The sequence below is a fragment of the Stegostoma tigrinum genome, chromosome 1, assembly GCF_030684315.1.
Source record: "Stegostoma tigrinum isolate sSteTig4 chromosome 1, sSteTig4.hap1, whole genome shotgun sequence".
Taxonomy (NCBI): domain Eukaryota; kingdom Metazoa; phylum Chordata; class Chondrichthyes; order Orectolobiformes; family Stegostomatidae; genus Stegostoma; species Stegostoma tigrinum.
The window spans coordinates 156,191,022-156,217,145 of NC_081354.1; the positions used below are offsets into that span (position 1 = coordinate 156,191,022).

General features: G+C 44.0%; 1 long non-coding RNA gene across 1 annotated transcript in view; it reads left to right on the forward strand.

Moving 5' to 3' along the window:
* Positions 1-2,041: 2,041 nt before the first annotated feature.
* LOC125454232 (uncharacterized) overlaps positions 2,042-26,124 on the forward strand; it is a 72,579-nt gene continuing 48,496 nt past the window's right edge. The window contains exon 1 of the long non-coding RNA XR_007247995.2: positions 2,042-2,147. This is a non-coding gene — a long non-coding RNA (uncharacterized LOC125454232). The remainder of the gene's footprint in view (positions 2,148-26,124) is intronic.

Here is a 26,124-nt window from a genome sequence, read left to right on the forward strand (position 1 = left end):
GTTATGTTATAAACTTTGATTATCGCACATTCTATGATCTAGCACTCAGCACCATTACAGAATCCAGGATTTTAAATGAATTAATTCAGAGATGTGAGCATCACTGGTTAGCCAGCATTTATATCACGTCTGCAGTTGCCCTTGAGAAGGTGGTAGTGAGCTGTTTTCTCGAACCACTGCAGTCCACATTCTGCAGGTGGATCTACAATGACATTAGGGAGGGAATTCTAGGATTTTAAAGCAGTGACACTGAAGGAATGACAATATATTTCCAAGTTGGGATGCTGAGTGGCTTGGAGTGGAACTTGCAGGTGGTGGTGTTCCTATGTGTCTGCTGTCCTGACATACAATCATATATTCTTCATCCCTCTGATTGGCGGTCATAGTAGAGTCAGGAATACATCTGGCAATAAAGCTGTGCATTATGTTTGAGTACAATTCTACTGCTGTTGATTGCCAGCTTGTCCTCATGGATGCCCAGTTTTGAGTTGCTGGATATGTTGTAAATCTATTCCACAACCCTTTCCTGTGAGTTCATATTGTATTAATCATGTAACCCACACGAGTTCCTCTGTGAAAGTGCACCGTCTCACTTAAATAAAAACCAAAATAACTGAGGATGCTGTGAATCAGGAACAATAGACAATAGGCAATAGGTGCTGGAGTAGGCCATTTGGCCGTTCGAGCCAGCACCACATTCATTATGATCATGGCTGATCATTCACAATCAGTATCCTGTTCCTGCCTTATCCCCATAACCCTTGATACCACTATCTTTAAGAGCTCTGGCCATCTCTTTCTTGAAAGCATCCAGAGAGTTGGCCTCCACTGCCTTCTGGGGCAGAGCATTCCAAGTATCCACCACTCTCTGGGTGAAGAAGTTTTTCCTCAACTCTGTTCTAAATGGCCCACTCCTTATGTTTAAACTGTGTCCTCTGGTTCTGGACTCACCCATCAGCGGAAACATGCTTCCTGCCTCCACAGTGTCCAATCCTTCAGTAATCCTATACACCTCAATCAGATCCCCTCTCATCCTTCTAAACTCAAGTGTATACAAGCCCAGTCGCTCCAAACTTTCAACATATGATAGTCCTGCCATTCCGGGAATTGACTTCTTGAACCTACGCTGCACTCCCTAGCTGGATTAGCTGGAAAAGCTCAGCAGGTCTGGCAGCATCTGTGAAGGGAAAACACGGAGTTAACATTTCCGGTCCAGTGACCCTTTCCCAGAAAAGGTGATGGAACTGAGTTCTGGGGAAGGGTCACTGGACTGGAAATGTTAACTCTGTTTTTCCTTCACAGATGCTGCCAGACCTGCTGAGCTTTTCCAGCAACTTCTGTTTTTGTTGCATTGTTTCACTTTGTTTTATACCTATTACTTATACATGGTTTTGGCAGAGCTAAAGGCAGGCTGGTTGTTCTCCTGTTCTGACTGTTTGGATATTTGTGCCCAGAGTTTTGAAGCTAATATTGGTCTTGCAAAAAGCTGCCTCATCTCTGAGTGTGCAAGGAGCCGCAGATGCTATGATTTGGAAATGAATCAGTATTGACAATTTGCAACTGACATTGGGAGGAATGGGAACAACTTCCCAATTCTCCATTTCCATGTATGGACTTAGTCCAGGAGATTCTCAATTTCCCTCTTCCCAGCAGTGCTTTGCCAGCCAAGAGCTGAGGTGCAATTTGCTGCAATTTAGTTAGGTTGTGAACTAACATGGTGAAGGTTTTCCTCCATCATATTTAATAAGCTTTCAATCTTTATTTTTAATGCATATGGAAACCAACACAAAGGCTTGAGAAGTTATGGTATCTTTGTTAGAGACATATTCTTTAAACTCTCTATAATCAAGTACTGTGCGTCTGGAAATGTTGACAGAACCGAACTTATTTTCTTCTTCTTCTTCTGAATAGTTACTTCATTGATAACCACTAAAATCCAGCAACTATTGGTTAAAATTTAATAATCATCTGAGGATAGGCTGGAAATTGGGAAGGCCTGATAAACAGATGCATAACGTTTTGTTTGTCTTTTGCCTTGTGGTTTTAGGGTCACACCTGAGTGTTTGGTTCCAAGATACGGAGGTCACGGCGAAGAGAAATCAAAAGCTACCTTCAGATAGGCTTCTTCACAATCCTAACCTTACATGGTAATTGGAGATATACCAGGTTCTCAATTTATCATTATATTGTTACAGACTATTATCTATATATGCTTCTCTCTCTCAATTCCACTGTGCTAATTATGCCTTGAGGAAAGCAGCTCTATGACATCATCATTAAATTGCTCCAGGTTCCTGAAACCCTTACACAATAATCTGATGCTGCACCCAGCATCCAATTTGCCATCAATGGGAAATGTGGCAGATAACCTTAATTTAGGTCCTTTGCTACCTCCATTGAGACATTTTGGCTGTGCCACAACTGAGGATCATTTGCTCTGTGGTGGAAGCCTCCATTTCAATACTGAGGCTACCTAGAAGGTTGAGTAGAGGCTCTCTTGTCAGAGTTGTTAGATCGCAGAAGGACGTATCATCGGTAATACCTGTGTTTAAGGAAATAGAGCAACTTGCACTCAATGAACAACCCCATCACCACTGCACCACATCACCCTGGGTGTCTTTGAGAGCCAATGGTTCTTAATGTTTTCATTTGTTTCAGATAAAGCTCCAGCGGTGGCCAATATTAGCAGTGATGATACTGAAGTTGCTGAGCTGTCATAACTCTGATTGGCCAACAGCTCTACACCAACAGTAGTGACTTAAATTGTCTGCCGCATATAAAATCAGGACCAGGGTCCTGAAACAAAAATGGTTGAAGTCAAAACATGGAATATTTTCAAGTAGGAGTTATATACAGTTCTTAAGTGTGGAGATAAAGCAGGAACAGGTAAGGGTTTGAATGATCAACCACGATATATTGAATGTCAGAACAAACCTGAAAGGTCACCTCCTATTTCTGCATTTGTATTTATCTCAGTGTGATTGCCACAGTAGCCAGAACCTTGTTGTCAATCCCAGTGTAGGAATCCTATCTGCCCTCTCAATGTCCAGCTGAGCAGGGGTCTCCATCCACATGTTACCATCTGCACTGCTGTCTCTGTCTCCAGCATCTGCTTATGCTCATCTGATACATGCCTCACATCTGACAGTGCAGTTTATTGCCTTGGAAACCCAGTTGAGATATATGCATCTGAACTGGTGGAAGGAGTTCATGAAATGTGCCTTGGGGAATTATCAGAGCAACTCTTCCTCTTCCTGCACAAATCCCTGTGGATGCTTGAAGGACTTGAGGTTGTTGATGAATAAAACTGATTGAATAGGTCAATTTCTAAAGAAATATTCAGTCTTTTGAAGCAGTAATGTCTCTTGATGGATTGTTGTAATGCAATATTTTGTTAAATGTAGGTAAATACATTGTTAATTGTATTTCAAATATGTAACAACTCTCAAGGTACAAAGAAAGACCTTTTCATGATTCATATGGTCACCTAGAATTCCTGAAGGGCATTGACAATGAATGCACTAAAATAGTGGCTCTTAACTGCTGCCCACAGCTGATTGAACATCTATTGAAAATCTTCAAGGGATCTAAGAGCCTGAAGATGCCCAGTGAGCAGGGTAACAATCCAGGGTGCCATTTTCAGGTCTTGGAATTCGACCTTGCTACCACATAACCATTCAGGGTGTTGTAGACTTTGGCTAAAAGTATCTTATAGAATCAAATGGTAGATACTAAATGTGTCCCAAGCTCCTCCCTCTTCATAATTCCTTATCACTCTATCTGTATAAAGTTGTCAAACTGGTCTTAGAGCATTCTTCATCCATAATTCACAGGGTTACTGCTCTACCAGGCTCGGTAAATAGAATTATATTTTAATTGCATGAGATTTTGACAGATGTACCGGGGGCAACTTTCTATCAATCTTTCCTTACGGGCCTTCACTGTATTTAGCATGATTTGTAAGGTAAGTATCATAAACTATTACACCAAGGACAGACACACTTTATAATAAGAAGCAGACTGTGACACCTACAAGCAAATGCTTGTCCTAAAATCATTATTACATCCCACTTTGGATGCAACATTTTTCATGCTGGGTGTTATCATTTAGATGTTGAGTGTGGTGTTGCTTATTATTACTAATCCATTTGAAAAAATGTTCTTTGGTCAAAAGAGGTTTCAGAATCACTGCATTAAGGAAGAGACTTATCAATTCATTAAAGTCTGCAGAGAAGAACTTCAATCCATTTGTAACTGGAGGTAGTGGACTTGTATCTTTATACTTTAATGGGAAATGGGTACAGTCAGCATTTTTTTGCACATCCTTAAATGTCCCTTGAACAACATGGCTTGCCTCACCATTTTAGAGGACAGGGAAGAGTCAACCACATTCCTAGAATCACACAAACAGAGCAGGTAAGGGCTGAAGTAAACCAGAAGGGTTTATGTGACAATGATTGATGATCTCATGGTCACATTCCAGACTTATTAATTAAATTCCAAGAGCTGTTACACTGGGATTTGAACCCAACTCTCAGAACATTAATATGGGCCTCTGTATTGCTAGCCTAATGACATGACTACTATACCACCCTTAATGTAGCATTAGTGAAGACAATTTGTGTCAATTTATTGAATCATACTTCAGTGAAAGTATTTGTAAAATGACTTTGTTCAAGTCCGAAGCCATTAATACAGGACACCTTAGGTGGCAGCTGTGGGAGAGCAGGGCGGCACCATTCCCAGCATTACAATTGGAGGCACAATGCGCTCAAAATTTTGATGTGTTGTTGCCTTGTTCACAGTCTATCAGTCTGCATTTGCAATTTAATGCGCAAATTAAAATTTATTTAATTCTAAAACTATGCCCTTCAGTAACTGTGACTCTTTCAGTCGTAGATAGTTTGAACTTGCTGATTTTAATGTACCTGCATTGTCACCAGCTTAAAAGCACAACTTCCTCTGGTTTAAATAATGAGTGATCATGCTCAAACCTGGTCCTGATGTCAGACAGCGGGGAATATCTTCATTATTTAAAATTGCAAGGTAATCTTGACCTTTTGTACTTTGGCATGGAATAAATTGTTCAGCAGTTATGAATAATTGAATAAAATATAGGTATGGCTGCAGATTAAGTGTGAACTAATATTAATTTATCAACAAAACAACATGTTCTACACATATTGAGACAGATTATGGAGGAAAAAATTAATAACCGCTCAGTTTTGGCAAACAATTCAACGGGAATGTACTTAGGGGAAACTTAACAATGCAAACTAGGCATTTTGGAAGATAAAATGGAACTTGTACCATTTAGAGCCTCATGTGACTTTTTAAATTGGGGTTTTCACTGAGCATGGAGGTGAACAACTCTTAGTCTTAAACTCTGCGTACCTTTATAACTAAATTTAATTCTTTATTAAGTTAATATGTAATACAGGTGATGCATTACTGCACTTCCTTAACCATCCCCTCTCTGCAAAGAAAGAGATTTCAAGCACATTTTCTTCATGATAGCTGTTAACCATTTATCCATGTATTTGAGGTAAATTAATCCCAGGTCTATTTGGGAGAAGTTATTAGTGCAGTTGACTACATTGGCAACTTGACTTCTGGTAATCTAGTCCTGTTACTCAACCTGAAATGCTCTCTAAATAAAAAGCGAAAGAACTGCAGACGCCGTAAATCAGGAACAAAAACATAAGTTCTGAGGAAGAATCACGGGACCCAAAATGTTAACTCTGACTTTTTCTTCACAGATGCTGCCAAACCTGCTGAGCTTTTCCCGTAAATTCTGTTTTTGTTCCTGAAATGCCCTCTCTGTGTGTGTATGGGGGGGGAAAAGAACAAATCAAAAAAGCTTAAAAGAAATAATCCTAATAAGAAAATACCATGGTCCACCTGATCAACCCTCAAATTGCAGAATGGTCAGCACCCTACAGAAACTGCCTGTTATTATTGCTAATATCAAACAACTGTGAGAAAAATAACATTCCACTTTGTGGTCTGGACTTTTGATCTTGGAATTTTGCTTACCATGTGCATAGCCTTTCTCCACACATTTGTGTTTGTCTGTCGTCTTCGTGAATGAGAGCGTGTAGATTTTTGATTTTCAAAAACAAAATTTAAGTTGCATTGTAGCAAGTTAGAAATTCTCCATTTTTTTCTGTTATGCTTAAAATTGAGTGCGCTATAATTAATAGTATTTTTTTCCCCTGTTAATGACAACACCTAGTGTGGATCGCTCTTGTTTGCTTTTGAAGAGCAGTCAGTCAGGTAAATTGTTCACTTTGGTGGTCTCATTAAGATTTTATAGAGTTAACATTGTGTGACAGCTTCCATGTTGTGATGTCTCATTTCAATATATATCAAAACCCTTAAAAACCCTTAAAACATATCAAAACTCTTCATATTGTCTTTTTTTTAAGCTGATCTTTATTCTCTGGTTAAAATAGTCATTGTAAATCAAATTGTTCTTAAACATAATTTGTTCACCCTCATAAATCTGGCCATCACTGAATTGCAAATACAATAGAGCATTGCAAATGGAATTCAATCCAGATAAATGTGAGGTGAAGCACTTGGGCAAGACAAACAAGACAACAGAATATATGATGAATTGTAGGACCTTGGATAGCACTGAGAATCAGAATCACCTTGGCATGTATGTCCACCAATGCCTTAAGGTAGCAAGGGATAAAAAGACATTTGGTAGACCTGCCTGTATTAGTTGAGGTGCAGAGTTCACAAAAAGGGAAGGCATGTTGCCATTAAATGAGACCATAAGTTAGGCCAAAGCGACAGTATTCTGTGCAGTTCTGGAATCCACATTATAGGAGGAACGTGATTACACTGAAAAGGGTGCAGAGGAGTGCAATGATTGTAATTAGGTCAGCCAGGTGGCTCTCATAGAATATGAGTTCCATGATTGGGGCTGTTAATCTGGTCCAATCAGGGCGCACTGGTTGACAGATATAAACAGCAGTATCAGCAGCTCTGTTCATTCTGAGGGAACAGGATCAGCGTCAAGGACTTGCCACCTGTTAATAAAGGTTGACTTAGTGATGGGGTGCCGAGCTCTGTGGTGTTATGTCAAGGAGAATTACTGGCATGTTTTCTGGAGACTTTCAGTTTTGAAGAGAGATTGGGAAGATTGGTAGTTTTCCTCAGAACAGAGGTGACCGGGGTGGGGACATTGAAATTGACAAAATTATGATGGGCATAGATAGATCACTTGGAATGATGATTGACAGGGGACATAGATTTAGGGTAAGGAGGAGAAGGTTTAAAGGTGATGTAAGGAAAAGCTTTTTCATCCAGAGGTGGTGGGTATCTGGAACTCACTGTTGATAAGGTAGTAGAGGCAGAAAACCCCATAACATTTAAGAAATACTTAAATGTGACTTGTCATGCCAAGACATACAAAGTTATGGGCCATGTGCTGGCAAACAGGATTAGATTGGTTAGACAAATTGGGCCAAAGTTCTTTGTGCTGTAATTCTAAGATACTGTGATAATAAGGACATTTGATCAGTGGAAAACAAAGCTAAAATGCCTCTCTATGGTAGCAGGAACTGCAGATGCTGGAGAATCTGGGACAACAAGGTGTAGAGCTGGATGAACACAGGGGTCAAGCTTCAGAGGTAGTAGGAATAGTAGGGTCTAGGCCTGAAACATCAGCCTTTCTTCCTCTTTATGGTGTTCGGAGTTATCACTGAGGACATTCACTGCACTGGCTTTATACCATAGGGATTGATAGAGAGATCTGGTTCATTGGAGTGATTATGTAACGATAGTCTTGGATATACTTAAACTTGGATAGTCTGAAAGGCAGGGTCTTCTAATTGTGCCACTACTCCCAGGCTGTAAGTAAAGAGAACACAGTAAGATAGTAGGGATTTTATTTGTCTTTGTCGTTTCCTGACTCAGTATCAAAGTCACAGCCAAGTTTTTCCTTTCAGTTTTACTTTTTTTCATTAGGATCAAAACAAAGTTGCTGGAAAAGCTCAGCAGGTCTGGCAGCATCTGTGAAGAACTGAGTTCTGAGGAAGGGTCACTAAACCCTGACTTTTTCTTCACAGATGCTGCCAGATTTGTTGAGCTGTTGTAGCAACTTTGTTTTTGTTCCTGGTTTACAGCATCAGCAGTTCTTTTGATTTTTTTTTTTAACTTTTTCTTTGTTCTTTTCTAACAGCTTTGAGACAACTGAGTGACTTGTTATTCAGGTCATTTATATTAGGTGATAAGGGTACAAGAAACAAATGTCTGGAGGAGGTGCAAATGGGAAAACCTAATTATTGCATCAACTATTGTCCAAAAACAAAACCAAAAGCTATTCATTCATCCTGAATTTAAACAACTATCTTGGCCTGTATCCTTATTCCACTCACTCCCACATCTATCTACCCAACACACATACAGGTCCCTTGTGAATTCTTGTCTTGTTATTCATAATCGAGGAACTCAGAAGGCAAGTTGATATTCATGGCACACAGGATGAAGTAGAGCAACAAACATGTTCAACAGAACAATATCAAAATGGTCTGTTTTACCAAGAAAAATATGGTGAACTGAAAACCAAAAGATAGTTTCATTATAGACTGGCATTTGTCCAGCTAGCTTGCTCTTTAACAGGTTTTTCAGAGCATGCAGTTGATCACAGATGGTACCATTTTGCAGACTGTGCTTTTTTGTACATCAGTAGATATATCACAGTCTCAGTTTGCTTAGCTCCTTTGATATTCATTGGCAATAATGCATCGCACCTGTAGTGCTGTGCTGAATAAATACATTGTGGATTCATATCACTTATTGATTTTCAAACTGAGAAATGGGCTCTGATATATCTAAGAGTGAAAAATGCACATATCCTATGTTGGCATTTCAAATTGAGATTGAAGAAAATACAGACATTAATGATTTTTATCCCCAATTAAGGCACTCCAATCGATCAAGTACTCTGAATTAAGGTGATTAAAATATGATGAATGATTTACAACGACTGAATAAACAATGGATTCTCATGTGTCAAACTCCTCTAAGTCCTTCCAAACAGCACAGTGAGAACACCTACACGATGCAGATCACAGCAGTTTAAGAATGTATGAAATTGGAATGTGCGTAGAACATTCAGTCGCCAATCCTGCCCACTGTTCAACAAGGTCATGGCTGATCATTTTAAACATTCCAGTTTTAGTAGATCTGCTTTACATATAGAACATAGAACAATATAGCACTGAACAGGCCCTTCAGCCCTCAATGTTGCGCTGACCTGTGAACTAATCTAAGCCCCTCCCCTACACTATCCCATCATTATCCATATTCTTATCCATATGGTGGAATGAACACAAGAAGGTGGTTTGCTAGCTATTACTTTCTCAAAGGCAATTAGAGATGGGAAACAATTGCTGGTCTGCCCACTGAGCTTACATCCCAGCAACAATTAAAAGCAATTATTGTTGTCTTGGCAAACTAATTTATGATTTTGAATGTCAACTTAGCTGCCTGTCCATTTTTCCATAAAACCGCAAAACATTTAAAAGAAATGTATTAACAAATCTTATTTTTAAGAAATCATTTCTATTTTATTATTTTATCCCAATAGCAAGGCCAACATTTATTAACCAGCCTGAAGTTTTCAATGCAGCATGTGGTGTTTAAGAATTCTGATGGGATTGGAATCTTACGTATAGTTGATATGTTTCAGAATGTATAGTTTCCTTTGAACATTGATGAATCTTTTGGGTTTTTCATGAAAATTGCACAATTTTGCTGATATCAGATTTTTACTTCAAGCTTTCTGACAATGTAATATTGCTCGCAATGAGCTGAAAGTTTTAAGCAGTTGGGCTGTTATGCCACCTGCCCAGTTTAGCACTACTTGGGACAACCCAAGTTCCAGCAGAACAAGACAAGCAGCTTTGGAAGGGAAAGCTTATTATTTGCTAATAACATAGAAGGGACTTCTAGGAAGAACATAGAACATTACAGCACAGTACAGGCCCTTCGGTCCTCAGTGTTGTGCCGACCTGTCATACCGATCTCAAGCCCATCTAACCTACACAATTCCACGTACGTCCAAATGCTTGTCCAATGACGACTTAAATGTACCTAAAGTTGGCGAATCTACTACCGTTGCAGGTAAAGCGTTCCATTCCCTTACTACTCTCTGAGTAAAGAAACTACCTCTGACATCTGTCCTATATCGTTCACCCCTCAATTTAAAGCTATGCCCCCTCATGCTCGCCGTCACCATCCTAGGAAAAGGCTCTCCCTATCCACCCTATCTAACTCTCTGATTATTTTATATAGAACATAGAACATAGAACAGTACAGCACAGAACAGGCCCTTCAGCCCACAATGTTGTGCCAACCATTGATCCTCATGTATGCACCCTCAAATTTCTGTGACCATATGCATGTCCAGCAGTCTCTTAAATGACCCCAATGACCTTGCTTCCACAACTGCTGCTGGCAATGCATTCCATGCTCTCAACTCTCTGTGTAAAGAACCCGCCTCTGACATCCCCTCTATACTTTCCTCCAACCAGCTTAAAACTATGACCCCTCGTGCTAGCCATTTCTGCCCTGGGAAATAGTCTCTGGCTATCAACTCTATCTATGCCTCTCATTATCTTGTATACCTCAATTAGGTCCCCTCGCCTCCTCCTTTTCTCCAATGAAAAGAGACCGAGCTCAGTCAACCTCTCTTCATAAGATAAGCCCTCCACTCTAGGCAGCATCCTGGTAAACCTCCTCTGAACCCTCTCCAAAGCATCCACATCTTTCCTATAATAGGGCGACCAGAACTGGACGCAGTATTCCAAGTGCGGCCTAACCAAAGTTTTATAGAGCTGCAACAAGATCTCACGACTCTTAAACTCAATCCCCCTGTTAATGAAAGCCAAAACACCATATGCTTTCTTAACAACCCTGTCCACTTGGGTGGCCATTTTAAGGGATCTATGTATCTGCACACCAAGATCCCTCTGTTCCTCCACACTGCCAAGAATCCTATCCTTAATCCTGTACTCAGCTTTCAAATTCGACCTTCCAAAATGCATCACCTCGCATTTATTCAGGTTGAACTCCATCTGCCACCTCTCAGCCCATCTCTGCATCCTGTCAATGTCCCGCTGCAGCCTACAACAGCCCTCTACACTGTCAACGACACCTCCGACCTTTGTGTCGTCTGCAAATTTGCTGACCCATCCTTCAATCCCCTCATCCAAGTCATTAATAAAAATTACAAACAGTAGAGGCCCAAGGACAGAGCCCTGTGGAACATCACTCACCACTGACTTCCAGGCAGAATATTTTCCTTCTACTACCACTCGCTGTCTTCTGTTGGCCAGCCAATTCTGTATCCAGACAGCTACGTTCCCCTGTATCCCATTCCTCCTGACCTTCTGAATAAGACTACCATGGGGAACCTTATCAAATGCCTTACTGAAGTCCATATACACCACAGCCACAACTCGACCCTCATCAACTTTTCTAGTCACATCCTCAAAGAACTCTAACGTTTGTGGGGCATGACCTGCCCCCCTCAAAGCCGTGTTGACTGTATTTGATCAAGCCATGCTCTTCCAGATGGTCATAAATCCTACCCCTCAGAATCCTTTCTAACACCTTGCAGACGACAGACGTGAGACTTACTGGTCTGTAATTGCCGGGGGTTTCCCTATTTCCTTTCTTGAAGAGAGGAATTACATTTGCCTCTCTCCAGTCCTCAGGAACGACTCCAGTGGAGAGCGAGGATGCAAAGATCTTCGCAAGTGGCGAAGCAATTGCATTTCTCGCTTCCCAAAGCAGCCGAGGACAAATCTGGTCCGGGCCTGGCGACTTGTCAATCTTAATGTTTGACAAAATTTTCAGCACATCAGCTTCCTCTATCTCTATCCATTCCAGCATGCACACCTGCTCTTCAAAGGTTTCATTCACTACAAAGTTCGTTTCTTTCATAAAGACAGAAGCAAAAAACTCATTTAGGGCTTCCCCTACCTCCTCAGACTCCACACACAAGTTCCCTATGCTATCCCTGATCGGCCCTACTCTTTCTTTGACCATTCTCTTATTCCGCACATAAGTGTAAAATGCCCTTGTGTTTTCCCTGATTCGTGCTGCCAAGCCTTTCTCGTGCCCCCTCCTGGCTCTCCTCAGACCATTTTTGAGCTCCTTCCTTGCCTGTGTGTAATCCTCTCTAGCTGAACTTGACCCTAGCTTCCTCCACCTTACGTAAGCTACCTTCTTCCTTTTCACAAGAAGCTCCACTGCTCTCGTCATCCAAGGTTCCTTTCTCTTACCCCTTCTTGCCTGTCTCAGAGGGACATATTTACTCATCACTCGCAACAACTGTTCCTTAAACAGTCTCCACATGTCTATAGTGCCCTTACCATGGAACAACTGCTCCCAGTCCATGCTTCCTAACTCATGTCTAATCGCGTCATAGTTTCCTCTTCCCCAATTAAATATCCTCCCATTTTGCCTAATCCTCTCCTTCTCCATAGCTATGTAGAATGTGAGGCAGTTATGGTCACTATCACCAAAATGCTCTCCCACCACAAGATCTGATACCTGCCCTGGCTCGTTTCCGAGCACCAAGTCTAGAATGGCCTCTCCCATCGTCGGCCTGTCAACGTACTGCGTTAGGAAACCCTCCTGAACACACCTTACAAAAACAGCTCCATTCAAATCTTCTGCTCGAAGGAGGTTCCAATCAATATTAGGAAAGTTAAAGTCACCCATTACAACAACCCTACTGCGTGCACACTTTTCCAAAATCTGCGGACCTATGCTTTCTTCAATCTCCCTGCTGCTATTGGGGGGCCTGTAGTAAACCCCTAACGAGGTGACTACTCCCTTGCTGTTCCTAATTTCCACCCATACTGACTCAGTAGGCAGATCTTCCTCGACAATGGAAGCTTCTGTAGCTGTGATACCCTCTCTGATTAGTAGTGCTACACCCCCTCCTCTTTTTCCCCCCTCCCTATTCTTTTTAAATGTTCTAAACCCTGGAACATCCAGCAACCATTCCTGCCCATGAGAAACCCATGTCTCTGTTATGGCCACAACATCATAGCACCAGGTACTGATCCATGCTGTAAGTTCATCACTTTTATTCCTGATACTCCTTGCATTAAAGCAAACACACTTTAACCGATCCCTTGGTTCCTTCCCACTAGCTGGTCTACCTCTTGCTACTGCCTCACCTGCATCAACTCTCACCTCCGGTATACAGCTCAGGTTCCCACCCCCCTGCCGTACTAGTTTAAACCCTCTCGAACTACTCGAGCAAACCTTCCACCCAGGACATTCGTCCCCTTCCAGTTCAGATGCAACCCGTCCTTCTTGTACAGGTCCCACCTTCCCCAGAAGGCATCCCAATTATCTACATATTTGAAGCCCTCCCTCCTACACCAGCTGCGTAGCCACGTGTTAAGCTGCGCCCGCTCCCTGTTCCTCGCCTCGCTATCTCGTGGCACCGGTAGTAAACCAGAGAACACTACTCTGTTTGTCCTGCTCTGCAGCTTCCATCCTAACTCCCTGAAATCACTTTTTATATCCTCAATCCTATTTCTGGCTATATCATTAGTGCCAATATGTAACACGATTTCTGGCTGTTTGCCCTCCCCTTTTAGAACCTTATACACCTGATCGGAGACGTCCTGGACCCTGGCACCAGGGAGGCAACATACCTTCCGGGAATCCCGATCCTGACCACAAAGTCTCCTGTCGATTCCCCTAACTATCGAGTCCCCTACCACGAGTACTTTTCTATTCTGCCCCCTTCCCTTCTTTGCCACAGTGTCAGGCTCAGTGCCAGAGAACTGACTACTATGGCTTTCCTCTGGTAGGTCATTCCCCCCCAGCAGTATCCAAAACGGTATACTTATTGCTGGGGGGAATGCCCACAGGGGATCTCTGCACTGTCTGTCTGTCCCCTTTCCTCCCCCTAACTGTAACCCATCTATCCTTGTCCTGAGCCTTAGGAGTGACCAACTCCCGGTAACTCCTCTCAGTTACCCGCTCTGCCTCCCAAATGATCCGTAGTTCATCCAGCTCCAGCTCCATTTCCCTAACACTGTTTTCAAGGAGCTGTAGTTGGGTGCACTTCCCGCAGATGTAGCCGGCAGAGACGTGTGCCAAGTCTCCCAACTGCCACATTCTGCAGGAGGAGCAAGCAACTGCCCTAGCATCCATACCCCACTTATCTGAACACCCACTCAGTACTAAAGTAGAAAGCTTACTTCGAGTAATAATAACAAATTAATAACAAACTTATATTCAATAGAGAAAGTTTAGAATGAACCTTACCTTATTAACTAGGTTAGAGGAGGAGGGCGGGTGGGAGACACTATAGTTGTAGAGTCTCGGGTTTAGCCGCCTTGCTGATACATATGGTCACTGCTTTCCTTCCCGGCTGCCCCTCTGGTCCTCGTCACTTCCTCTGGTGCTCCCGCTCCTTCTCTGAAAGAGGAAAAACACCGCTGCCCGCTACCGGTAAGTAATTTTAAAAATAAACTGCTTTACCTTAGCTGCAGTCTTCCGGGTTCGTCTTACCTCCGCTGCTGCTCGCACTCAAAATGTTTCAATTAAGTCACCTCTCAACCTTCTTCTCTCTAATGAAAACAGCCTCAAGTCCCTCAGCCTTTCCTCGTAAAACCTTCCCTCCATACCAGGCAACATTCTAGTAAATTTCCTCTGCACCCTTTCCAAAGCTTCTGCATCCTTCTTATAATGCGGTGACCAGAACTGTACGCAATACTCCAAGTGCGGCCACACCAGAGTTTTGTACACATTCACCATAACCTCTTGGTTCCGGAACTCGATCCCTCTATTAATAAAAGCTAAAACACTGTGTGCCTTCTTAACAGACCTGTCAACCTGGGTGGCAACTTCCAAGGATCTGTGTACATGGACACCGAGATCTCTCTGTTCATCTACACTACTAAGAATCTTACCATTAGCCCAGTACTTTGCCTTCCGGTTACTCCTATCAAAGTGCATCACTTCACACTGGCCTGCATTAAACTCCATTTGCCACCTCTCAGCCCAGCTCTGAGGCTTACCTATGTCTCTCTGCAACCTACAGCATCCTTCATCACTATCCACAACTCCACCGACCTTAGTGTCGTCTGCAAATTTACTAACCCATCCTTCTACGCCCTCATCCAAGTCATTTATAAAAATGACAAACAGCAGTGGATCCAACACCGACCCTTGCGGTACACCACTAGTAACTGCTCTCCAGGATGAACATTTCCCATCAATTACCACCCTCTGTCTTCTTTCAGCAAGCCAATTTCCGATCCAAACTGCTATATCTCCCACAATTCCATTCCTCCGAATTTTGTACAATAGCCTATAGTGGGGAACCTTATCAAACGCCTTGCTGAAATCCATATACACCACATCAACCAGTTTACTCTCATCTACCTGTTTGGTGACCTTCTCAAAGAACTCCATAAGGTTTGTGAGGCACGACCTTCCCTTCACAAAACCGTGCTGACTATCCCTAATCAATTTATTCTTTTCTAGATGATTATAAATCCTATCTGTTATAACCTTTTCCAACGCTTTACCAACAACTGAGGTAAAGCTCACTAGTCTATAATTACCAGGGTTGTCTCTCCTCCCCTTCTTGAATAGGGGAACCACATTTGCTATCCTCCAGTCATCTGGCACTATTCCTGTAGGAAATGACGAGTTAAAGATCAACGCCAAAGGCTCGGCAATCTCCTCCCTGGCTTCCCAGAGGATCCGAGGCTAAATCCCATCCAGCCCAGGGGACTTATCTATCTTCACCTTCTGAAGGATTTCTCATACCTCTTCCGTGTGAACCTCAATCCCACCTAGTCTCGTAGCCTGTATCTCAGTATTCTCCTCGACAACATTGTTGTTTTCTGGAGTGAATACTGTTGAAAAATATTCATTTAGCACTTCCTCTGTCTCATCTGACTCCACACACAATTTACCACTACTATCCTTGATTGGGCCTAATCTTACTTTCGTCATTCTTTTATTCCTTAAATACCTATAGAAAGCCTTAGGGTTTACCCTGATCCTATCCGCCAACAACTTCTCATGTCTCCTCCTGGCTCTTCTGAGCTCTCTCTTTAGGTCTTTCCAGGCTACCTTGTAGCCCTCAAGTGCCCTAACTGAGCTTTCACATCTCATCCTAACATAAGCCTCCTTCTATCTCTTGACCAGAGATTCCACCTCCTTCGTAAACCACGGCTCCCTCACTCTACAGCTTCCTCCCTGCCTGACAGGGACATGTTTATCTAGGACACACAGGAGTTTTACCTTGAATAAGCTCCACATTTCTAATGTGCCCATCCCCTGCAGTTTCCCTCCCTATTCTATGCTCCCTAAATCTTGCCTAATCTCATCGAAATCGCGTTTCCCCCAGCTATAACTCTTGCCCAGTGGTATACACCTATCCCTTTTCATCACTAAAGTAAACATAACAGAATTGTGATTGCTATCACCAAAGTGCTCACCTACTTCCAAATCTAACACCTGTCCGGGCTCATTACCCAGTACCAAATCTAATGTGGCTTCGCCCCTTGTTGGCCTATCTACATACTATGTCAGGAAGCCCTCCTGCACACTCTGGACAAAAACTGACCCATCTATAGTACTCGAACTATAGTGTTCCCGGTCAATATTTGGAAAGTTGAAGTCCCCCATGACAACTACCCTGTCTCTCTCACTCCTATCGAGAATCATCTTTGCTATCCTTTCCTCTACATCTCTGGAACTATTCGGAGGCCTATAGAAAACTCCCAACAGGGTGACTTCTCCTTTCCTGTTTCTAACCTCAGCCCATACTACCTCAGTTGAAGAGTCCCCAAACATCCTTTCTGCAACTGTAATACTGTCCTTGACCAACAATGCCTCATCTCCGCCCCTTTTACCATCTTCTCTGTTCTTACTGAAACATCTAAATCCCAGAACCTGCAACAACCATTCCTGCCCCTGCTCTATCCATGTCTCCGAAATGGCCACAACATCGAAGTCCCAGGTACTAACTCATGCTGCAAGTTCACCCACCTTATTCCGGATGCTCCTGGCATTGAAGTAGACACACTTCAATCCAACTTCTTGCTTGCCGGCGCCAGCTTGCTTCCCTGAAACTTTATTTCGGACCACCCTACTCTCAACCTTTTCTATAGTCGAACTACAATTTTGGTGCCCATCCCCCTACTGAATTAGTTTAAACCCACCCGAACAGCCTTAGCAAATTTCCCCCCCAGTATGTCAGTACCCCTCTGGTTCAGGTGAAGACCATCCTGCTTGTAGATGTCCCACCTACCCCAGAAAGAGCCCCAATTATCCAAGAATCCAAAACCCTCCCTCCTGCACCATCCCTGTAGCCACATGTTCAACTCCTCTCTCTCCCTATTCCTCGCCTCACTAGCACGTGGCACGGGCAACAAACCAGAGACAACAACTCTGTTTGTCCTAGCTCTCAACTTCCATCCTAGTTCCCTGAATTTCTGCCTTAAATTCCCGTCTCTCTTCCTACCTATGTCGTTGGTGCCATTGTGGACCACGATTTGGGGCTGCTCCCCCTCCCCCTTAAGGATCCCAAAAACACGATCAGAGACATCACGCACCCTGGCACCGGGGAGGCAACACACCAACCGTGAGTCTCTCTCGTCCCCACAGAACCTCCTATCTGTCCCCCTAACTCTGGAGTCCCCAATGACAACTGCTCTGCTCCTCTTCCCCCTTCCCTTCTGAGCAGCAGGGTCAGACTCTGTGCCGGAGACCTGTGCCCCACTGCTTTCCCCTGGTAAGTCGTCCCCCACAACAGTATCCAAAACGGTATACTTATTGTTGAGGGGAATGGCCACAGGGGATCCCTGCACTGCCTGCCGGTTCCCTTTCCGTCCCCTGACCGTAATCCATCTGCCTTTCTCTTGTACCTGAGGAGTGACTACCTCCCTGTAACTCCTCTCAATAACCCCCTCTGCCTCCCGAATGACCCGAAGTTCATCCAGCTCCAGCTCCAGTTCCCTAACGCAGTTTTCGAGGAGCTGGAGTTGGGTGCACTTCCTGCAGATGTAGTCAGCAGGGACACTAGTGGTGACCCTTACCTCCCACATTCTGCAGGAGGAACATTCAACTGCCCTGACCTCCGTTCCCATTATTCTAAATTCCCAAGACTTAAAAAAACATAAACTTGTTACCTTACCAATCAAGCACACAGAACCTTTTTTTTTGGTTAGAGGAGGAGGATGGGTGGGAGACACTACCCGGGTAGTGTTTCGGGTAACGCAACCTCACAAATATATTATCTCACTCACTCACCAGCCCCGTGTCGGCTCCTGCTCAGCGTCTCTCCGCCTATTCACGAGGTAAGCTTTTTAACGATTCAAAAACAGTGACTCACCGGCTTCCTGACAGGCTCCTGCTCCAAGCTCCTGCTCGCGCTGCCACTGCAACCAAAAGAGAGGTAATAGCTAATTTACGGATAGTTTATGTAATTAGAAATATATCAAATAGAGGTAGGAGTTGGCCATTCAGCCGTTCAATCCTGCACCACCATTCAGTACGATCATGGCTGATCTCACAATTTCAGTATCCCATTCCCACGCTCTCCCCATACCCCTTGATCCCTTTAGCCAGATAGGCCACTCCCAGCTTCCTCTTGAAAGTATTGAATGAACTGGCCCCAAAAGCTTCCTTTTGGGAGAGAAATCAACAGGTTCATAACGTTCCGAATGAAGAAATTCTTCCTCATCTCAGTACTGAATGGCTTATCCCTTATTCTTAGACTGTGAACCCTAGTCTGGACGTCCCCCAAACTCGAGAACATTCTTCTCGCATCTAGTCTGTCTATTCCCATTAGGGCTTTATATGTTTCAATGAGATCCAACCTTGTTCTATTAAATTCCAGCGAGTGCAAACCCAGTTAATCCAATCTTTCCTCATATGTCAGCCCTGCCCTCCCAGGAATCAGTCTGGTGAACCTTTGCTAGACTCCCTCAATAGCAAGAATGTCCTTCCTCAGGCTAGGAGGCCAAAACTGCACACAATACTCAAAAAGTGTGGTCTTTCTGAGTCTCTGCATAACTGCTGTAAGACATCCATACTCTGATACTCAAACCCTCTCACTATGAAGGTCAGCATGCCACTACATTTCCTCACTGCCTGCTGCACCTGCATGTCACTGCTCAGCGAATGTTCCACCATGTTTGCCCTCGGGAGTAATAGGGCACTTATCATGCAATAATAGTGTCTCTACCTCCAGGTCAAAGGTTTAGGTTCAAGATCTCCCTTCTCCCCACAATGAGATACTGCCATATAACTGCTGTGTAGGGGGGCCTAAGATCTGGCAGCATTATTGGGCGGTGAGGATAGTTGATTTGGTCAATGGGCAGATGGAGTTTAATTTGGATAAATGCAATGTATTCCCTTTTGGTGAGGCCAACAAGGGCAGAACTTATACAATTAATGGTAAGGCCCTAGATAGTGCTGCAGAACGGAGAGATCTGGGGTTTCAGGTACATAGTTCTTTCAAATTTATATCACAGGTAGACAAGGAGGGTTAAGAAGGCATTTAGCACATTTACCTTCATTGCTCAGACCTTTGAGTATAGGAGTTGGAATGTCATGTTGAGGTTGTACAGGATGTTGGTGAGGCCTCTGTGTACAGTCTGCTCGGCCTGGTATAGGAAGGATATTAGAACATAGAACATAGAACATTACAGCACAGTACAGGCCCTTCGGCCCTCGATGTTGTGCCGACCTGTCATACTGATCTCAAGCCCATCTAACCTATACTATTCCATGTACGTCCATATGCTTGTCCAATGATGACTTAAATGTACCTAAAGTTGGCGAATCTACTACCGTTGCAAGCAAAATTGGATATTATTATATTATTATTATTAAATTGGAGAGGGCTGATAAAAGATTTACCAGAATCTAGCTGGGAAGTTATAAGGAGAGGCTGGGTTGACTGGGACTTCTTTCACTGGGGCATAAGAAGTTGAGGGATAACCTTAGAGAGGTTCATAAAATCATGAGGAGCATAGATAAGGTGAATAGCAAAGTTATTTTCCTCAGGGTGGTAGTGTTCAAAATTGAAGGCATAATTTTAAGGTGAGAGGAGAGAGACTTCAAAGGGACCTGAGGGGCACATTTTTCACAGAGAGTGGTTCGTATGTGGTATGAATTACCAGAGGAAGTCGTGGGTACGGGTACAATTACAATATTTAAAAGATGTTTGGATAAGTACATGAATAGGAAAAGTTTGGAGGGATATGAGCCAAAGGCAGACAAAAGGACTAGTTTAGTTTGGTGAAATGGTTAGCATGGACTAGTTAGACTGAAGAGTCTTTTTCCATGCATATATCTCTATGGCTCTATGACTAGGGTCTTAGCTCAGGGAGAAGTGAGGGATAAAATTGAAGGTATTTTTATCTATACTATTTCATGATATGATATATCATACACTGTGTAAACCTGAGCTCATACAAAACTCTGCTGACCATATCATAAGTCCAAGTCCTCCTTATGATAGAGGAGATTATAAGATAATTTTTGACAAAGATGTTCAATATCATGATGGGTTTTGATAAGGAGACAGAGTGTCCAATGTCAAAATGGCAAATTTAAATTAAAAAGAACAGATTTCACTTACATCCATCGTTCCTAACAATTGTTTCCCTGGCTTTTAAAGATACCAGTGCTTCTCTATTGTCAAACGATGAAGAGTGGAAAGGTAGTATTTGTGAACGGCAAGCCTTTGCAATCCAATATGTGGTATGACTAGTTGCCAGTATTTAAAATAAACTCTATCAATAAAAGCTCAACTGTATTCTGTAAATTGTGGTATATTATCTTAGCCTAGTCTCACCTTGTAGCACAGTAAAAGTATTATTGCCTCTCAATTAGGAGACCAGGGTTCAAATCCCACCTGCTTTATGGTGAGTACTAACATCTCTGAACAGTTTGATTTGAAAGTATGCCTTATCTTAGTCCCTGTTGAAGCCCTTGAATGTTCTGGGACATGCCATGAGCTCATGTTTAAGATTTTTTTTAGGGATGCAAAGGTCTTTGATTAAAAACATTATGAGATGTGCCTGCAAGTGCACAGTCTTTCTGTACATAGGTAATAATTATGAGATTTACCTATAAGGTGTTCCGATCTTACTTAGAGTGCTAGTTCTTCAAGTTTCTTCCTCTTGCTGAGGGTCACATGTAATGTTAGACCAGTTGTTCTTTTTCCCATGTACACTTCACAATGAATGAAACTAATGCCAATTGATAATGTTTCAATCCACTACTCGGGGGCTGAACTTTCACAAGGGTTTTTTTTCAATCTTCTTCATCATTTCAGAAGACGGTTTGAGGAAATATCTCAATGCAGTGGCTGATTGGAAGAACCTGGTAAAAATTCTTTGTGATAATTTAAGATGCTACTTTAATAATTTTCCAATGAATTGTGAATGATTTCATTTGGTTCCTGTTTTCATTTTTATTGATAGCTTTCGTTACCTGCTGATTGTAAATTAGCTATTTTCCCAAACTCTGAATGGTCTTTCATTAGCTATTTAGGATATTCATTTCCAATCGCATTGACCACATCAAAGCAGTCCAAACCCATTTTGAATCCTGGGCTGCTACATGCATCCACTCCCATTTGGAGACAACAGTTGCTCTGTAGGTGGACTGATTGTTAATGTTCGTTGCTACATGCTGTGAGCTTACTCCCCTGCTTGTATGATCCAGTAATATCACAGTAGTATTCCTTTCTAATATTGGCTGGATCTTTTCTACGTGAATTTCTGAAGAATGAGTGGATACTTACAAGGTGAGGATTGTGCAAATCGTATATGGACACATTTTAAAAGTGATTACATTATTGGTGCAGAAATCTAGAGTAATAGTCCAGAGAACATGAATTCAAAACCTCCTGTGGCAATTTGAGAGTTCAAATTTTTTTAAATAATCTGGAGGTAATATTAAGGAAGAAATTTGGTCTCAGTCAAAGTGCTTATAAAGCTGTCAGATTGACTTGAAACTTGATTGACAGCTGTTTCATGGTCAATGTAATTGGAGAAATGCAGCAATGCTCTGTCCCCTTTTTTGTAAGTAATAAGATGAAAATTGTGCTAATCAGAGTGGATAAAACAGCAGGTCCTGCTGACATGCTTCTAAGGTTGTTAAAGGACATTAGAGAGAAAGAGCAAAGGCTTAACTAATTTCCTTGGGCTGAGACAATTGGAGAATTGCTAATGCAACACTTTTGTTCAAGGAGGAAAGTGGAGATAAACTGAAAAACAATAAACTAGTTAGCATAACATCAGCAGTAGGTATCCTGCAGGATAATATGAACACTCAGAAAAACATTGATTAAATATAGGCATGAAAGAATATGTAAACAACAAGCTATGCTTAACAAATTTAAGTGTTTTTTTTTCAAGGACTGTAGAGAGTATAGATTAAGCATCAGTGAAAATTGCCTATGTAAATTCTCAAAAAATCTTTTGAAGCTGCAACGCATACTACGTTAATTGAATTACCAATGTCCTTTAGGAAGAAAACTGCCATCCTTACCTGGTCAGGCCTACATGTGACTCTTGACCCACAGCAATATAACCTCATGCTCAAGGGCGATCAACAATGGTCAGTAGCGCTCACATCCCATGAATCAATACAAATGCAAGAGTGCACAGTATTAAGAAGAATGGGAAAACAGGATAACTGAAGAGTAGAAAGTGAAGAAAATGGTGAATAAATTCTTTTGCTCTTAGAGACATTGTCATTTTAGAGCCAGAAGCAAGTCAAGGGCCAGAGAGGAGGAATCCAGTGAAGGTTAGTGAAGCAGTTGGGTAGAATGCTGGTAGAGGGATAGACAGTGGGGAAACTTGGAATATTGTTCAGAATTTTTGTCTATGGTACTTTAACACAGCCATATAATTTGAAGATTACTTTCAGATTTGAGGCAGCTAGTGTGGCATGGATCCTTAACAGCAACATCCCAATAACTTATACAAAGGTGGAATTCAGTGCATTTAGGTGTTTGATCAATGAGAGAGAGGTTTAATCATGGATTCAGAATGATAAAGAGCCACAAGATAATAAAATGTGAGGCTGGATGAACACAGCAGGCCAAGCAGCATCTCAGGAGCACAAAAGCTGACGTTTCGGGCCTAGACCCTTCATCAGAGAGGGGGATGGGGGGAGGGAACTGGAATAAATAGGGAGAGAGGGGGAGGCGGACCGAAGATGGAGAGTAAAGAAGATAGGTGGAGAAGGTGTGGGTGGGGAGGTAGGGAGGGGATAGGTCAGTCCAGGGAAGACGGACAGGTCAAGGAGGTGGGATGAGGTTAGTAGGTAGCTGGGGGTGCGGCTTGGGGTGGGAGGAAGGGATGGGTGAGAGGAAGAACCGGTTAGGGAGGCAGAGACAGGTTGGACTGGTTTTGGGATGCAGTGGGTGGGGGGGAAGAGCTGGGCTGGTTGTGTGGTGCAGTGGGGGGAGGGGATGAACTGGGCTGGTTTAGGGATGCAGTGGGGGAAGGGGAGATTTTGAAACTGGTGAAGTCCACATTGATACCATATGGCTGCAGGGTTCCCAGGCGGAATATGAGTTGCTGTTCCTGCAACCTTCGGGTGGCATCATTGTGGCAGTGCAGGAGGCCCATGATGGACATGTCATCAAGAGAATGGGAGGGGGAGTGGAAATGGTTTGCGACTGGGAGGTGCAGTTGTTTGTTGCGAACTGAGCGGAGGTGTTCTGCAAAGCGGTCCCCAAGCCTCCGCTTGGTTTCCCCAATGTAGAGAAAGCCGCACCGGGTACAGTGGATGCAGTATACCACATTGGCAGATGTGCAGGTGAACCTCTGCTTAATGTGGAATGTCATCTTGGGGCCTGGGATGGGGGTGAGGGAGGAGGTGTGGGGACAAGTGTAGCATTTCCTGCGGTTGCAGGGGAAGGTGCCGGGTGTGGTGGGGTTGGAGGGCAGTGTGGAGCGAACAAGGGAGTCACGGAGAGAGTGGTCTCTCCGGAAAGCAGACAGGGGTGGGGATGGAAAAATGTCTTGGGTGGTGGGGTCGGATTGTAAATGGCGGAAGTGTCGGAGGATAATGCGTTGTATCCGGAGGTTGGTAGGGTGGTGTGTGAGAACGAGGGGGATCCTCTTGGGGCGGTTGTGGCGGGGGCGGGGTGTGAGGGATGTGTCGCGGGAAATGCGGGAGACGCGGTCAAGGGCGTTCTCAATCACCGTGGGGGGGAAGTTGCGGTCCTTAAAGAACTTGGACATCTGGGATGTGCGGGAGTGGAATGTCTTATCGTGGGAGCAGATGCGGCGGAGGCGGAGGAATTGGGAATAGGGGATGGAATTTTTGCAGGAGGGTGGGTGGGAGGAGGTGTATTCTAGGTAGCTGTGGGAGTCGGTGGGCTTGAAATGGACATCAGTTACAAGCTGGTTGCCTGAGATGGAGACTGAGAGGTCCAGGAAGGTGAGGGATGTGCTGGAGATGGCCCTCACCTTCCTGGACCTCTCAGTCTCCATCTCAGGCAACCAGCTTGTAACTGATGTCCATTTCAAGCCCACCGACTCCCACAGCTACCTAGAATACACCTCCTCCCACCCACCCTCCTGCAAAAATTCCATCCCCTATTCCCAATTCCTCCGCCTCCGCCGCATCTGCTCCCACGATAAGACATTCCACTCCCGCACATCCCAGATGTCCAAGTTCTTTAAGGACCGCAACTTCCCCCCCACGGTGATTGAGAACGCCCTTGACCGCGTCTCCCGCATTTCCCGCGACACATCCCTCACACCCCGCCCCCGCCACAACCGCCCCAAGAGGATCCCCCTCGTTCTCACACACCACCCTACCAACCTCCGGATACAACGCATTATCCTCCGACACTTCCGCCATTTACAATCCGACCCCACCACCCAAGACATTTTTCCATCCCCACCCCTGTCTGCTTTCCGGAGAGACCACTCTCTCCGTGACTCCCTTGTTCGCTCCACACTGCCCTCCAACCCCACCACACCCGGCACCTTCCCCTGCAACCGCAGGAAATGCTACACTTGTCCCCACACCTCCTCCCTCACCCCCATCCCAGGCCCCAAGATGACATTCCACATTAAGCAGAGGTTCACCTGCACATCTGCCAATGTGGTATACTGCATCCACTGTACCCGGTGCGGCTTTCTCTACATTGGGGAAACCAAGCGGAGGCTTGGGGACCGCTTTGCAGAACACCTCCGCTCAGTTCGCAACAAACAACTGCACCTCCCAGTCGCAAACCATTTCCACTCCCCCTCCCATTCTCTTGATGACATGTCCATCATGGGCCTCCTGCACTGCCACAATGATGCCACCCGAAGGTTGCAGGAACAGCAACTCATATTCCGCCTGGGAACCCTGCAGCCATATGGTATCAATGTGGACTTCACCAGTTTCAAAATCTCCCCTTCCCCCACTGCATCCCTAAACCAGCCCAGTTCATCCCCTCCCCCCACTGCACCACACAACCAGCCCAGCTCTTCCCCCCCACCCACTGCATCCCAAAACCAGTCCAACCTGTCTCTGCCTCCCTAACCGGTTCTTCCTCTCACCCATCCCTTCCTCCCACCCCAAGCCGCACCCCCAGCTACCTACTAACCTCATCCCACCTCCTTGACCTGTCCGTCTTCCCTGGACTGACCTATCCCCTCCCTACCTCCCCACCCACACCTTCTCCACCTATCTTCTTTACTCTCCATCTTCGGTCCGCCTCCCCCTCTCTCCCTATTTATTCCAGTTCCCTCCCCCCATCCCCCTCTCTGATGAAGGGTCTAGGCCCGAAACGTCAGCTTTTGTGCTCCTGAGATGCTGCTTGGCCTGCTGTGTTCATCCAGCCTCACATTTTATTATCTTGGAATCTCCAGCATCTGCAGTTCCCATTATCTCTGATAAAGAGCCACACTTCAGTTTAGTGATGCATCGCCTGATGCTCTGATGGGTGCAGTCAGGATCAGGCTCTTCCCCCAGCGATGGGAGTGGTACGAGAGGAAATGGCCAAAACCCCCTGTTAATTAAATTAAAACACAAGCCCCAATTTGTTACGACAGCAGTAGGGGCTCCCCTCTAATAATTACCCCC